This window comes from Vigna unguiculata, chromosome 3 (assembly GCF_037176805.1).
Source record: "Vigna unguiculata cultivar grain cowpea cultivar isolate G323 ecotype 2 chromosome 3, ASM3717680v1, whole genome shotgun sequence".
NCBI lineage: Eukaryota > Viridiplantae > Streptophyta > Magnoliopsida > Fabales > Fabaceae > Vigna > Vigna unguiculata.
Genome location: NC_140794.1, coordinates 45,910,492 through 45,922,084, shown reverse-complemented (window position 1 = coordinate 45,922,084; position 11,593 = coordinate 45,910,492). Strand labels below are relative to the sequence as shown.

The 11,593-nt window shown below is 27.2% G+C and overlaps 1 pseudogene; it reads left to right on the top strand.

Annotated features, from left to right (window-relative positions):
• The first annotated feature begins 2,422 nt into the window (after positions 1 to 2,422).
• LOC114177604 (amino acid transporter AVT3C pseudogene) lies at positions 2,423 to 4,171 on the top strand (annotated as a pseudogene).
• The last annotated feature ends 7,422 nt before the right edge of the window (positions 4,172 to 11,593 follow it).

Genomic DNA, 11,593 nt, shown 5'->3' with positions numbered 1-11,593 from the left:
TTGGATATTATATAATTTTAAAATAAAATAATATGTAGTCAATAAAATAAATGTAAAAAATCATTTATAAATAAATAATATTAATCTCTAAAATTAATATTGCATAAAACATTAGTAAGAACCAAATTTTATTTTAATTTTTTTTTAAATTATATTAAATATTTGCAAGGTACAATTTTTCTCTAAAGTTATCCTCTTTATTGCTTAATTAAGCGCTCATACCATCGTCAAACAATGATAAACACACTAAAGCTAATCATACCACTTAAGTGGTATTGCACTTTGAGAACAATGGTTATCAATTCTTAAAGAATTCAACAAGACTAAGACCTAAGCGTATTCAAATCTATCCTATATATCAATCCTGTTTATAATTAATTCCAAATGAATTACTATTTTTATACACAAACACACACACACACACATATATATATATATATATATATATATATATATATATATATATATATATATATATATATATATATATATATATATATATATATATATATATATATATATATATATATATATATATATTAAAAAAAACTTTTAACGTATGTTATTATTAAAGGTTTGACATTAATGCGGGAATAATATAGATTACTTTTTAAAAAATATTTACCAATATTTTTCTTCACCGAAATTATGAAAAATTAATATACAATATAATAATACATGACACATATTTCAAATAAATGTGTAAAATATAGAAAATACGATACTTCGTACCTTCACATGCGTACTAATTTAAATGTAATACTCCGTACATTTAAACAATCATTTTGATGATTATACGCAGAATAATACCTTCTTTTACCTAAATTTACAACCCTTACAATTAAAAATCTTTCTGTGACACTTCTATAAATCCAACTGAATTCCATATAATTCACTAAATCCCGAACATCAAATCACAAATTTGATCAATTTACTTTGATATCTTCTCGATGATGTAATATAGTGGTTAATTTACAAAATGGAATTAATTTACTTTTTTATTTATGTAATGGGGTTGAGTTTATAAAATATTATAGAATAAGGTAAAGTCTTGGTAGGTATGACGATTTCAACTCTTTATTTTTTTTTTAAATACTTTTTCATAACTTTTTCTTTTACTTTTTAAAATTTTAAGTAATTTATATTAATCGAATGATTCAAAAATTTAATAAAATAAATAGTTTATTAATGTTATAATTATTCTTAATATTTGAATTAGCTTAATTAAATATAGTTATCTGTACTAATAGAATGACTAATTAAAAAGTTTATTATAATAAGACTAAATATAATTCTTAAGTAATATTAAAAATCAGTAAGCAAATAAATAATACAAAATGATACATCATTATTTATATGGGCAATTTTCCTGATTGATACATTCTTTTTAATTTTCCTCAAATTCTTACTTAATAATATGAATCACTACAACTTTTCTTTATTTTATTATTTTCGTCATGTATTTAATTAATTTAATTAATTTTAAATATTAATTTAAATAAAAATTCAAAAAATATAATAAAATAAAAAGTCACTTTATTTTAAACAAAATTAAAAATGATGTTGGCATAATAAATATTATTTTTAACTAATGTTTTCTATCACTTAAAAAAAACGGGCTAAACTAAAGTCATCATGCGTGACACAACTTCAAATTCTTTTTCTTTTGTAAGTAAAATTGTCATTCCTACGAAGATTTCACTCTATTCTCTAATATTTTAAAAATTCAATCCCATTGCATAAATAAAAAAATAAATTCATCCACTTTAATAAATTAACTTTAATATAGTAGCATGATAGAGTTATGTTATGGATATTCTCTGAACTTAGGAAGAATTATAGTTATTTTCCAAACTAAGGGAGTATAACGAGTCATTATAAAAATTAGTCTTATTCATTACATCAAATTTTCTCTAAACACAAATTATAAAACAAAATCAATAATTAAAGAGTTGTTAGTTATCTTCCTATTATATAGAATGGATTTCGAAATAGAAACATAATAAAAATGGATAAAAAAAAAGGAAAACTTTTCCATTAGAATTATCCAACATTTTTATCTTCATGTTATTATCTTAATTATGTATAGATTGATTCAAATACGATTTAATCTTGAGATATAATGATATCTATTATAATGTTAATTTCATCCAAATTATATATAGAGAGAGAGATTTAATTTAATTTAATTTAATTTAATTTAAATTCAAGTTTAAAGTATATGAAGAAGGATGAATTAATTTGATCCAATTAAAGAATCTTGGATTACAAATCCGATCTATGAAGAGTGATGCGTGTTTTGTGTTCCTCACCCAACAAATCTGAAGCTGACAATAAGACACCAGAGAATGGCCATTTTCCCACCTTAGTATTCCACAATTCAATTTATATATTTACTATATTAGCATTTGCGAACCTTGACTTAAGGTCACAACCACACCTCATCGCTACACAAAATTTCTCATTCTTCCACCTTCGTTTCCCTTTGCAGGCTCTTGCTTCTTCTGCACCCATCGTCCTCCATTTGCAGAAGAACCACCACCTTCATTCCTTGTCCAAATGGGGTTTCACGGTGCTGAAACCCCACGAGAGGACGTGCCTCTTCTCTCGGATGCACCCCGTCTCTCCTCAACATTCAAGACCTTCGCCAACATCTTCATATCCATTGTGGGTTCTGGCGTGCTCGGTCTCCCTTACAGCTTCAAGAAAACGGGTTGGGTCACGGGTTTGCTCATGCTCTTCCTCGTCGCCTTCCTCACTTACCACTGCATGATGCTCCTCGTGCGCACTCGCCGCAAGCTTGAATCCAACAAGGTGGGCTTCCCCCATCTCAACTCTTTCGGTGATTTGGGGTACGCCATTGGAGGCCCTCCTGGCAAACTTTTCGTTGATGTCATGATAGGGCTTTCTCATTGCGGTTTCTGTGTCGGCTACCTTATTTTCATCTCCACCACGTTGGCCAATCTCGCCGGTGACACCTCAACATGGTCTTCTTTTCTGGGTTTGACGCCAAAGGTCTTGTTTCTGTGGGGTTGTTTCCCCTTTCAGCTCGGCCTTAATGCTATCCCAACTTTGACCCTTTTGGCTCCCTTGAGCATTTTCGCTGATGTTGTTGATATTGCGGCCAAGAGTATGGTGATGGTGGACGAAACGTTCGTGTTCATGAAGAATAGGCCTTCTTTGGAGGCCTTTGGGGGTTGGTCCGTGTTTTTCTACGGCTTAGGGGTGGCAGTGTATGCGTTTGAAGGGATAGGAATGGTTTTGCCGTTGGAATCAGAGGCGAAGGATAAGGAGAAATTTGGTGGGGTTTTGGGTGCGGGAATGTTTGTGATTTCTCTATTGTTTGCAGCGTTTGCTGCTATAGGTTACTTTGCTTTTGGTGAAGAAACTCAAGGGGTTATCACTACCAATCTTGGACCAGGTTTGGTAAGTGCTTTGGTGCAGTTGGGTCTCTGCATCAACCTGTTCTTTACTTTTCCTTTGATGATGAATCCGGTGTACGAGTTGGTTGAGAGACGTTTGTGTGATTCTAAGTACTGCTTGTGGTTGAGGTGGTTGTTGGTGTTGGGGGTGAGTTTGGTGGCAATTTTGGTGCCTAACTTTGCAGATTTTTTATCATTGGTTGGTAGTAGCGTCTGTGTGATTCTTAGCTTTGTGTTGCCAGCTACGTTTCACTATTTGGTGTTCAAAGAAGAGATGAATTGGAGTTGTCTGGTTTCTGACGGGGCAATTGTGGTTTTTGGGTTGGTTATTGCAGTCACAGGAACCTGGTCTTCGTTATTGCACATGCTTCGCTAAACAACACAAAAACTCTCTTCTTCTTACTAAATACTACGTACTTAGTCAACAGTTTCATAAAACAGAGGCAGTTTCTTTTTTGGATGGAGAAATTTTTGAGTTGCTGAGATCATTTTTAATGGATGTGCTTTTTAAGGGTTTTTCCATTAATACAAATATTATTTTAACACAACCTTGTACACATTTTTTAAAAATTAAAGCGAGCTGGTTTTAGAAACCCTACTATTATGAGGTTTCTAGGTGAAATATCAATGAGTTCATTTTGGTTCGTAATTGTGTACTGTTTACTTAAATTATTGATCATAGTAAACCAACTTTGTAAAAGGTTTGACTTTTCTCTCAAAGGGTAAACATGAGTTGTATCTATTTCTATATATCATAATAATGGTTCTAGTTCAAATATATGACATTATTTATTTATTTTTATTTTTGACCAACTTTTTTATAATAATTTTAATAATATATTGACATTATTGATATTATTATTGATGATTATTTATTTTATTATATTTAAGAGATGTATTCTTATTTTAAACAGACTTTTTAATGACTGTATTTATATTGGTGACTTGATGAATAAAGAAAATGAATTTTATTGTAATGATATCAAAAGCTCGAAAAATTTTAGGGAAAATTAATTTTTTCTTCAAAATTGTAAGAAATTATGACGAAAAACAATATGGACATTCTTATACTCTATCAACTTAGGTGAGCCAATAGAAATATTTAACATCATTCCAGCACAATGACAATAATTTCTTAACATTTTGAATGTTCTCAAATTCAAGGATCGTCTTTCTGACAAGAATGACATTTCTTGAATTATTGAGTAGAAAGCCTCATAACATGTGCTAGAAATTTATCTTGTCTGATAAATGTAAAAAAAATCTTTATACTCCAATTGGATAGTGATATTGACATTATTACTAGTATCAATATGATTATTTATTATTATTGATATAGTTATTTATTTTATTATATTTATGAGATATATTCTCGGCTTAAAGACATTTATCACTTGCTATAATTTTACTTGTTATCAATGTTTTGTAATATACATTTACATTGGTAACTATAAATAAATGTGATTTTCCTTGTAATAAAATTTATCACGATAAATATTATTAAAGTGACATACAAAAACAACTATAATTGTATACACTAGAAAAAAAACTCTTAAATAATAACTAATGTTAGTAACAAAAAGTTTTTAGTCACTATAATGACTCAATTAGATATCAATTTACAAAATTAAAAATTATTGTTTATTAAAATAGTCACTATTATGAATAAAAGATTATAATTGGTCGCTAAATTAGTCACTAGTTAAGTAAAGACCAATTTATAAACTAATTTCTTCGGTAGCTAACACTACTAAAAATTTTCATATTTCGTGAGATTTTTCTTCCAAATTTGTTATAAAATTTTGCAAGAAAAAACTTTTTTTTATTAGACAAATGGCCTCAAGAAGAGGAGTTGAATTGATACTTTAAAAAAAATTGTCTTGATGTTTATACTTAAAAAATATCATTTCTTTTATTTATTAAGTGCATTACCAGAAGCATAAAAGAAAATAAAGGAAAGAAGAAATTCACACAGTAATTTATATTGATTCAGTTATAGCCAACCTTACATCCAATTTCTAGTCACCTGAGAATGACAATCCCAATTCACCATCTTTAGAGTATTTCAATTACAACCACAATGACCTAGTGAAACATGCAAAAGAAAAATTCTAAAAACTGATAAACACTTCCCTTGAACCATTTCAAGATATGACAATTCCCTTGAATCACACAAGGATGACACCTCCTCTGTAAAAAAAATGATGAAAATTACAATTAAAAATTGGAACACTATCACCTGGAAAGTAAGAGTACAAAAATAGAATGCTCACTAGTCAGTTCCTTTCACAAGTGAATTTTCTCAACCAACTTGAATAATAAAGGAAAAAACTTAAACAATATTTTCGTGCTTCCACACAGTAGCAATGTGTTGTATTTTGTCTCTTTCTCAAATTGGGTTATTTAAAGAGTTTTACTTGAGTTTTCTTAAAAAGAATAATTCAATTAATTCAAAAATAAAATCAAATAAATTTGAAAATTAATTTTTATTCTTTACTGAAAATATGATTTTTAGGAGAAGATATAGTCAGTAGGGAATGGCAAAGGGACGGAGCGAGAACTGATTTTGCTATACTCAAATCCAACGGGTGTCAAACTTTGTCTCATCCACATCCCTACCGAATAACGAGTATATACTCATACCCATACTCGTACCCGTCTTCTTACTGTTTCAATATTAATTAACATTTGGTGAGAATCAAAATATTTATTAAATATGCAAAAATTAACAAACCTAATTGATAAAATTTAAAAATATCTTTAAAAGAATATAAAAGAAAAAAATATTTAAATTAAAATATATTTTAAAGATTTGTTTACTTCAATTTTTTTAAATATAGTTATAATACATCACTTATCAAAATCACACAAAGAACAAAGATTAAACTAATAATAATAAAATTTTAACATATATCTTGTATCTTTTGAACTTCAATATATGTTTGATGGTGATAAAAAGAAATTCATGACAATTACATTAAATTTTTATATTACAGTAAATAAACTTTATTTATACAATTATAGTAACAAAATTATAGTATAATAATCAGTTAAAAAATAAAAGATAATCATATAAAATATATCAAAATAATATTTTATATGATAAAAATAAACAACAAATAAAAATATTAAAAAATTATTAAATGTGTGTGCTAGAAATAATTTGAGAGACTATTGAATGAAACCAAACAAAGAAAAACAAATGTATAATTAAAGATATGATAAAATAAAAAATACTTTAGAGATCTAAGAAAACTTTTAAATATCAACATAATCAATGGTTGAGAAACAAAATAATTCTTCAAATGAAACAAAAATTTATATTATCTAGTAAATGAAATGTTTATGCTATTGAACACTTAAATTGAGATGTTAAACATTTTCATGTTAAAGGAAAATATACAATAACAAAATATTAAAAAAGATAAAAATATTCAAATGTGAGACATAAAAAATACATAATTGACATACATCATTTGAAGATCATTGTATAAAGGTTATGATAAGATAAGATGATAAGATGAAACTATATTGGAGACACAAATAACTTTTATGACAAACCAAACATTTAGAAGAAATAAATAATATAAAATGTGTAGTAATATATATAATTTTACTTAATTGATTATGAATATTTTAATAATTTAAACGATGACAAGGATATGGCGGGGACGGACGTTATGGCGGGTCTAAGGACGAGGACGAGATGGATATGTACATCCCCATACCTAATTGAAAAAGTCAGAGATTCCTCATACCCAATTGATAAAGTGAGGGATTCCCTATACCCACACCCAATCAATGTGGGGATTTCTCGTTAGAACAAGAACGAGTTCGGACAATATCCACGGGAACATGTCTATTCGTCATCTCTAATAGTCATAGAATACTTGATTTAAAATCCAATTTCAATTCAAAAGATATTTTAATTTTTTGAAAATTTGTAGAAACATAATTTAATTAATTCAAATAAAATAAAATAAATTCTCTGTAGAAAATATTATTTTTAGAAGAAAATATAGTCATAGAATACTTGATTTAAAAATTAGTTTCATTTCAAAAGATATTTTTATTTTTGAAAAAATGTAGAAACATAATTTAATTATATTTTAACCTTAATTGATTATGTGCGTGAAAAAATGATTTCACTTGTGAAGATAGATGATTTGACTGATAATTTCTCTTATGTTTCCTCTTTATCCAGAGTGACTTGACACCCTAAATACTCTGTATCTTTATCTTGAGTTTCTCTTCATCTTGTAGTATGTTTGCTTGAGTATACATCAAAATCTTTAGTTTCAAAGGGGTAGTGGTGACATCCTTTTTGCTAACATTTTTTTGCTATTTTTCCTACGAATTTTAATTGGCAGATATTTTTCCTATGTAATTATTTCCTATAAAATTATAAAATTCGCAAGTATTTTCTACAAGATATTTTCTGCGAAAAACATTTTGTACAAAATATCTTTGCAAAAATATTGACAGCAAATTCTTACAAACCATTATTCATAATAAAATTTGCAAGTTTCCTAAGAAAAAAATTATAAAGAAAATTAGCAGAAATATGTGTTTTTTTTGTAGTAGTGTAAAACTTTGGTAGCTAATGCTTAGTGATTAATTTATAAACTAATTTTTTTGGTAGCCAAATCTATGGTAGTTAAATTTTATAAACCAATTTAAAGATCAATTATAATTTTTTATTCATAATTAGTGACTTGGTAACCAATAATTTTTTATTTTGTAAATTAGTATATATAAATTGGTGTAATTAACAATTTTTAGCCACTAAAATTGGTTAATGGAAAATTTTCTTGATATATTATCTTTAAATTTCTTTTACTATATCGTGACCTGGAACATGCATATTAAACCAAATATCAAACATATAATTCACCTTCACAATTAATTAGGTTTTGTTTTATGTCACATTACATACTTATAAAGTAATTGTTTGATGTGATTACTATCTAAATCATTACGTCTATAAAATTATACTACTTTGTCATATCCATTCACATAATACTTCTGGTTTTTCTATCATAGTCACGTTCTTTTCAGCCTAACGATCATAATTCATTGAAAAAACTGTAATGCATTGATTAATTATAGGTTAAAATACTTCGATGGTCCTCGTTTTGGTTCAAAAATCTCAAATTGGTCCTCGAATTGATTTCAATTTCGTCCTCATTTTAGTAAATGTGTTTTAAATCAACCCTTTCCGTTATCAATTGACAAACGGCGTTTATTCCTGATGATGTGGCTGTTTTGTGTATTCTGACGTGTCATTCAGTTGTTTTGGCACATGTGTTCTTGGTTTCTCTTTTAAAAAGAGTTTATGTTCATAACATTTGAAGCTTAGGGTTTGAAAAGGTTGAGATGAAGTTGTCTCCTGCGTTCTGATTTGGTAAGATTGGTAATGTCTCCCTCTCATTCTTGCTCGTCCTGCACTTGCAATGGTTGGGAATTTTCTTTTCATGGAGGTGCGGTGAGGAGGTTCGATTTAACACCTGTTTACTATTGCGGTGAAAAGGCAATCACGAGAACTGCTAGAACTACTAAGAACAGGGGGAGAAAATTTTTGGGTTGCCCAAAGTTCAAGGTATGATATTTGTTGTTTTGGTGGACGTTTTTTTTTTTCGTATTTTGGTATTGGAAAACCTAATTTTGTAATTGGTATTTAATTGGTGGTGTTGATTTTTTGTTGGACAGGGTGGAAGTGAAGAAGTTGTTGGCTGCAATTTCAATCTCTAATTCAGTAATTTAGGGTTTCAAAGATAGTGTTTATTTTAATTATTAGGATCCACGCACCAATTTTTTAGTCCTCAAAATAATAAATAAAGTCACGTCAGAAAATTAAAATGAAGTTAACGTTATATATAAGTTTCAAAAAGCAAGATTCAATTTTTAAAAATAATACATTCATTACCCACCACTAACCCATTCATTACTGAGCCAATGTAAAAGAAGGTACCACGGAGAGGATGGTGGAACCAGTTGTGAAAAGAATGGATCTTGAAATGGGTCACAAATGTTATGTATTGTAAATTTGTCTTAGTTATAACATATGTGAAATAAGAGTGTTTGTAAGACCTACCAAAAAAGATAAAGAAGAGTTTTTTTTTTTTTTTCATTTTCTAAAAGTAATTTATATTTGAATCATGTATGAATAGAGACAATTTTGATGGGATGAATGGTAACTATCTTGTCTATTCTTATTATAATTAAGTTTTTGAAAGTTTCGCATGATTTGTTTGATTTTTTTGAAATTTTCAAAACAAGCTATTTTGTTCATATCTTTTAGTTTATTTATAATTAAAATTAAAAGAATTTAGTTTTTTGGATTTTATGCTAATATTTTAAAATCAAATTATAATGGATTGGACTAAAAAGTACTTTCATATGATTTAAAATCAAAATAATTTACTAAAGAGAAAATTAAGATATACAATTATGTGAGGTTTTTTAGGGAGACTTGAAAGAATTTCAACGTCAATAAATCGAAATAAAAATTAAAAAAAAAATTATGGATACTTCTATATATATATATATATATATATATATATATATATATATATATATATATATATATATATATATATATATATATATATATATATATCATATTTTTTATATGTAGAATATGTTGTAATGGAAGAGGGTGTAAGAAAGTTACAGCCAATCTCAAAATTTTGGAGGTAGGTTGTATAACGTTTTGAACAATTTAACGTTTAAAGATATAATACAATATAATAAACAAGTTATATTATTTGTAGAGTTCTATTTAATTATTTATAGTGTTATGTATTTTTCCATAAACTCACGTCTTAAAATATATCCTAAAATCAAAGGGCTTTGTGTTCGGACAAAATTGTTCTTCTTTGTAAATTGTTAACTTACTATTATATTACAAATTTTAATTTTTAAATGAAATAATTTTTAGAGTTGTCTGTTTCTCATTAAATCACAATGAACTTTATTTCATTAAGTATATTATTATTATTATTATTATTATTATTATTATTATTATTATTATTAAATACATGTATGCGTTTTAATTCTTTTCATGTATATCATATATTTTTGTCAACACTATCAAAATTAATAAATATAGAAACATGTGTTTCGATTTAAGTAATTTATTTATAACTTCTAAATAAGATTATGTTAGGCACATGAAATTTGACATCTTAACTAAATTATACTTCAAAACTCATCAATCATTTTATCTTCATATCAAATTTTATTAAAAAATAAAATAAAATAATAAACAATATGAGAGACCACATCAAACCTATGACGAGATTTACACTTTAAGAAATAAGCAAACTATAATTACTATGAAAAAATATAAATAAATATATGGAAGCAAAATATTAAACCTTATATTATTCTTTATGAATGAAAATTAAATTAACTAACTTATGAAGAGTGATTTTCTTCACAAAAAGCATGAGAGACTTTGAACTAACTTTGAACTACATTTGCGTACTAAAGTACAAGTATTGATGTCATCTCCTTCTAAGATTTCAAGGAACCATTCATTAATCCAAAAAATCATGATAGACTAAAGAATAATCACCCTACAACCAATGCCCTCCCTCCAAGCATGCTCCAAAGCATGAATGACCTTTATAAACTTAGCATAATTAGGAGTCTGTACCCCTAAAAAAGCTAAAAAACTACCTACATATTCATCTGTGGACTTCCTTCACAAATACAATCATATGAAGCCAAATCACGACAACCCCCTATCTACACCATTAATATTCACCTTCAGCCAATTAGTAGATGGAACTTGGCATATTACGTCCATAAATGAAACTATCGTACCCTCCTAATTTGAATATTGAAAATTTTCAACACAAAAAAATCAAGGACATATGCTTCTTAGATTTATTCACAACTATACTTACTAACTCCTTAATTTGAGAAATAACACAAGGAAATGCAATTGGATTCTAAAATTTACTATGATTTCTCATCTTCCAAATCATCCGAATAAATGCAGTAATAACAACGCTTTGATCACTTTAAGCAAAAAATTACAAGGAGACTTCATAACTGAACAACCAAATAAAAAAAAAAAAAACTTTACAAATCCTAAAAAACTTCTTGCAAATATTCCCACAATCGTATAGTAACAAAACAATGAAAGAAAAAATGAGAGAAAA